Source organism: Pinus tabuliformis, chromosome 4_1, assembly GCF_031772625.1.
Source record: "Pinus tabuliformis cultivar Carrire ecotype Pingquan chromosome 4_1, CPIR1, whole genome shotgun sequence".
NCBI classification, from domain to species: Eukaryota; Viridiplantae; Streptophyta; class Pinopsida; order Pinales; family Pinaceae; genus Pinus; species Pinus tabuliformis.
Window position 1 is genome coordinate 919047841 of NC_142303.1, and position 6182 is coordinate 919054022.

Consider the following 6182-nt stretch of genomic DNA (forward strand, 5'->3'; position numbering starts at 1 on the left):
ACGACTATTTATTTTTTTAAATTTTTAGGTCCTCCCTTTAAACCCGTAGGTCTAACCCGTTAAACTCGTAGGATTAGCCGTTTCCAGCTTGCATAAAGAAAGGATATGGGGCAAAAGTTAAAACTTGCCAAATTGGAGTAACTAGTGAGGTATAGCTCCTTAAATATGACTACCTCACCTGAGGCGTTCCTTGTATTAAGACTGGTATAATCGAGCAGTTTTAGCACACAGTTCATGCTCGTTAAAAAATAAACGCAAGATCCGAGCAGTTTTAGCACATAGTTCATGCTCGTTAAAAAATAAACATAAGTTGTGAGCAATCTTCCCCTAGAGTTCAAGCTCACCCAGAAAAAATGAACCGGTAAATAACCTTGGTAAATGTAACCTTTGACAGCCATATTAAAGCCCTTGGTCGTGTTCTTGCAGTCTCACCTCCATCCGTTCATTTGGCCAATCGTTCATCTCCATATGTTTGTTTACCCATTTTGAGGAACAGCTGCGAAGAGTGATTTCACTTAGCCATCCTTGTGACACTGCCGTGATTGGAAAATTCCAACCTGTACCTGGAATCTGCTGCTATCCCTGTTTATCACTCGTTCCTCAAAAGACGAGTCTTCTTTGAGCTCTTTTCTCCTGACTCGTAAAATATGAAAAGTTTGCCGAGTTTTGGCCTTCCAGCTCATTAAACGACCGGAAGAGCTATCCCTCCTCTAGATTTTAATCTTTTTGGACCTGAGGGATTATTGCACAAAAAGATCGAGCGCTTGTTTTGTTCGGCTCGTTAAAGCAATCGAAAATTCATCCCTTCTGTATTGTTTTATACTTTTTCGGACTTAAGGGATTAGATGACGAAAAAGGAATTCTGGAGTTGACTTTATGTACCTTTTCAAACTCTCTAAAAATGAAAAGGACCGAGTTATCCTTGTCGTTAGACTCGTTAAATTCATTAAATAGCGACAAACTTGTCTTTAGACGAGAACGAGTTTCCCTATCGCTAGGCTCGTTAAAACATAGCGATGGGCTTGCCCGAAGGGCAGGTTATAGAACAAGCATATGTTATCCTCCTCAAGCTTGATAAAAATAAAGAGGTACTGGTCAGCAATGACTGGGGAAAAATTGGGAGAACCTCACAGCTTTAATGGTAGCAAGTCGCTCTTGAACATGACACTTTGTCCTCCGTATCACATCGGGTTGGGTTGTTTCATTCACCGGTCTCATCACCATGGTCCTCGCCACACTATCCACATTTGGGGTAATGCTACCAATCCATCACATCAGTGTCGTTATATGTTCAAGAGATGTTGTTCTGCAAAGAGTCAACCGTGTCCCATCCACTGCCATACATTGTCCTTCATCCATTTCATGACCGCCACCCTGAATCATACATCACAGTTTGTTTTCACCTCATCTTAATCACTAGCTCCGTTCCGTGTCACTGATGTGGGATTCATTAAGGCCCTCCTTTGACGGATCGCTCCTTGTCGACATCAGCTCATTATCCAAGGAGTTGATCTAGGAACAACCCCCTTCAGTACTTTGAAGCTTGCATGCCTCAATGGCAAGTTTCTCACTTCCGGCGACAGGTATACATCAATGACCTTCGACCAGAAGATTTTGCATGGTGGTCGATGCCAAGTCCTTTATTCCCACCATGTGAATTGTACTGCCGTACCTTGAGGGTCATCATCCTTATCGGTGATTCCTCTCGCGCTTGTTAACGGTTTACATCATTGACCGGTAATCAAGCGATGTCTTTCCATGTTCAACTTCAAGAAATTCTCACATGGATCGACTTGTACATCGAGTGAAGATCGGAAGAGATTGAAGACCCCGGATCTAGTTTCATCCATCCGGGCTGCGATATATATTCAGGATATAAAGACATTTGATATGTACATCATTGCAGCAGATGATCATCCTTCTCAAAGGATGATAATTTCAGCAGAGAATTATCAGTCTATCATCAGACGATCGTCTGTGCTATGTACCAAAATGAATTTATAAAGCTGAGCATGGGAATGCCCGCCTCAGCTAGATCATGAAAAAGTATGAAAAATAATGTATTGTATTGTATCTTATTACAGGACACTTCTCAGCAGATTGAATGAACTTTGGATCCTCCTAATAAAGCATTTCACCCGATAAACGACCTCATACTTTAGGGGGCATCTGTTATAGACAATTTTGTGCCTTGCAGCATCAGGCATGAATTGTCAATAATCCAAGGGATCCAAAGTCCCTAAGCATGATGTTCCTACCCCTAGAGGAACAAGGTCAGCAAACCAACAGCTCTCAGATCAGTTCTCCACCTGAAAACACTCAAAAACAAGCAATCCTGAAATCAAAGCAGGTGCTCCACTAGGCTTCTGCGCTGAAACTCAACTCCTCCATGGTGTACCTGCATTGCAAAGCAGGTAGAACAAAGGCCACCTGCGCTGAGCGAGATGGGACAAGTGGCACACTGAGTCATTGCTCTGGAATCTTCCAAAAATGACACTTGGATCAGGGATTTCGCCTTGTGATGAGTCAGAGGCTCTGTTTCTCCAAGTGGAAGCAAGGTTCTCCAAGTGGACTCAAGAACTGAAAATCAACTGAAGAGAGAAAGGACACAAGGCAGCTACACATCAGTTGCAAGCTGACTCATCCTTTCTCAATTCATCTATATATTGAGCTCTCTCCTATGAGCTCAGGAGGCTGGAATTTTGTGCAAAGTAATGATATGCTGTTGGTTTCACTATAGAACTATTGGGTGATTGCTTGAAGGAGGTGAAGAGGAGAAATTCTTTCTGCTGGGAGGTGTTGCTAGATTGGGGCCTTCAATGGTTGTAACCTTCTCAGAACTTTACTTCTTCCATTAATAAAAGCTATTGAGGTTCTTCTATATGCACTTGTTTCAATGATGTATTGTGATAATTGTATATTTGATTTATGCTAATCCTTGAATCAGTTATGATTGCATGCTTCTTGTAGTTTCCTTCTTTGTTATTTTGCAGGATCTCATTGTAGCTGGGCCAGCAAAAGAGCAAGGAGCTGGGAGCAAGCAGCAAAGAGAAGAGTTTGGATTCGACATTAAGCGCAAGGCAACGGTTAGTGCATTTCTTCATTCTCTCTTGCTTTCATAAAGAAGTAAACCTTAAGTAGTTTTCTTTACAGTTGTTGCTGAGGTACTATCACCCTTAGAGTGGGATAGGGTCATCCGAGTCGGATACTTTTCCCTACAACACAGGCCTCCTAACATAAGTGATGGGAGATTTGGGAGAGGCTTGTCCTAATGATCCTTATTCTTGATTTTTCAAAAGAGGAGCTATCTTTTCTTGCTGCTTTGGTGAGTCTTCAATGACAATAGGAATTTTGGTGGGTGCTTGAGGTCTTCCTTGCCTGATCCTTGTACTTTTTCTTATCCTAAAGTACAATGGGGTTTCTCTCTGTCTCTTCCCTTTTTGCTTGATAGGTGTACTTAGGGCAGTGAGAGCAGTTGTTGCCTCTTTCTCAGTGGGTTCTAGAGATACCCTTGGTGATTCTTCCCCTTCTTTGCCTTGAACTGTAGACCTTTGTTCTTCCTTGCCTTTTGTTTCCTCTTTTCTATTCTTCCCATCATCCTTGTCTTTCTCTTCCTCTTCTTCCTCCAGTTCCTCACTCTATTCATTAGTTTCTTCTTTTGCATCTTCTTCTGTCTCTTCTTCACTTTCCTCCTCCTTTTCTTCCCCTTCTTCCTCCTTTGTTTCCTCTTCATCCCTCTCACTAGCAGTGGGGCTTTTGTCATATTCAAGAGCTTTTATTTCTCCCTCTACCTGCATGTCTCTGAAAGTTTTCCATGTAATAGGGAGTCTTAGGTTTTGGAGGGCATCTTCTAGGATAAGTTTGATTAACCCATGATGGGCTAGTTGTTGATATTTTCCTTCCTGCACTTTGATGCTCATATCTATCACTGATTGAAGAAGAAAGTAGGGTATGCTTAGTCTGTTTTGAGGAGGTGTGTATGCTCCAAATCTCAGTTCTTGGAGAATCCTGAAATGATATCCATATACCACAATGTATCTCCCTTCACATGATATGTATTTAACGAGGTGGTAGCTAATTTCATTCCAAGGGTATGGAAGGCTTTCTCTTCTGAACCCATTTTTATCTTCCATTGCCTCTTCTCCTTCCAAAAAGAAATTATTCTTTGCAAGTTGGTTGTTGCCCTTGTCTTCCTTTCTCTAAGGCAACCCTAAAGTGAGTGTGGTGATTCTGCCTATGATTTCAAAGGTGATTTCTACTGAGAGGCCTTTCACCATAGCAATGGCATGGGTCCTAGTTAGTGGTATGAATGAGAGAGAAAAGTCTCTGGTCACCTCATCATCGTATCCCCTCATTTAAAAAAAAATACCATCCAATTGTGCCTTGTGAACATTCTACTACAGGAGGGTGCTGATGAATTCTCATTGTGTTTGTGGGTTCCCTCTTGTTAAATCCCCCCGTCATTTTTTCTCTGAAAATTGTGGAGGCTTGTATGGGTCTAATTCCAAATTCTAATGGGTTATAGATTTTAAATGACAACTTTGTATATAATCCCCCTAGACTACAATTTCCTTAAACAAATGGAAGGCTTTCCTATATATATATATATATATATATATAGATATATATATATATTTTAACTTGGAAAAGGTGGGAAGTGTTAGCCTTGCTAGCAAAAGGCCCAAAATTTGATCCATATATGCTCTTAAAGTTTCCAAAATTGCTTAAAATCATCCCATGGGATCCATATATGATCTTGAAATCTTTAGCATTTGCTCAATCTTCATCCAAGGGTCAAAATCAGCGCAAGAGGAGAGCCCTTGGAAGGGCAGAAATACACTATCGGGAGGCTAAAACACTCCAAAACAGTAAAAAAAACAAAGTATTGCAAGCATAAACATGGCAACGCACAATCGTCATTAGATCTAGTTGATCAACAACCTAGATCTAGGCGGCTAATCACAATCGGCCGAGCAGAGGGGATAGTCTAAAGGCGGGCGCATGACATCGTCGATCAGTGATCGCTGATGATCGGATCGTCGAGTCGCATCGGCGGGGAGCATATGCTATATTATATAAAGGACCCGGGGCAGGAGCGATATGCGATTGTGATCAGATCGCATCACAATATCGCTATTGGTGCCAACCAAGGGGTGGGGCCTATGCACAGATAGATGGGTGACCCAATACCCGGACCCGACGGCATTATGAGTTGAAATATATAAAATTTGAGATCCACGGGAAGGCCGTTTTAATCTATTGTCACGTATTTTCATTATATAAAAAAAAATACAAAGGGAGCCTTGGGCAGTGCCGATGCGATAAAGCCCGGACCCGAAAGGGTTCAGGAATGATATTATATAATATTTTAGGTCCGGGGAAAGCCATTTTTCAATGAATTTCGTGTATTTTCGTGTTTTAATGAAATACACAGGGAACAAGCGAAATGTGACTTGCGATAGCGACAAGGGCAGACCTGATGGGTTTCGGAGGTGAAATATATATATTTTCAGGTCTGCGAAGGCCGATTTTTCATGTTTTTTTAAATGTTTTCGCCATTTTGAAAAATACGAAGGGAACAAAGGGACCATGTCATTGTCAATGGGCAACAACGACCCAAAGGGCGGACCTGATAGATATATATGTCATGTTTAAAGACTCTTAAAAGTTTGGAAGGAACAGATATTGGCGGGAGTTTACAGTATTGCAATGTTTTCTGTGTAAAACAGAAAACACTCATTATTAAAAATTTTGGAGTGAAACAGAGGCCGAGAAGCAGCACAGCGCAACACAACATGCCCAACTAGCCCGAAATAGAAATATCATGGGCATCCACAGCACGTTGCAGCCCAAAACAGAAAGATCAGGGAGCCCAGACAACGCAACAACCGTCATGGAGCATCTCTGGCACAGGAGAACGCCCATATAGCACAACAAGCTACCAAAATATCTGAAAGCAGTTACTCTGCTGTCATAAGCAGAAAACTCTGATCCCATGCTTGCCTGGAGGGCTTCAAATCAGTTAACAATACAGATCAAAGAGATTAGGACTCCGAGCCTCTTAAAGCTCAGGATCATTGTATAGAGCTATAAATATCTGAAAGAAAAATGTAATAAAGGTTAAACCTTTGGAGATTTTTCCTCCTCTGTTCATTCAAGCTTCTCATCTTCATTCTAGCAAT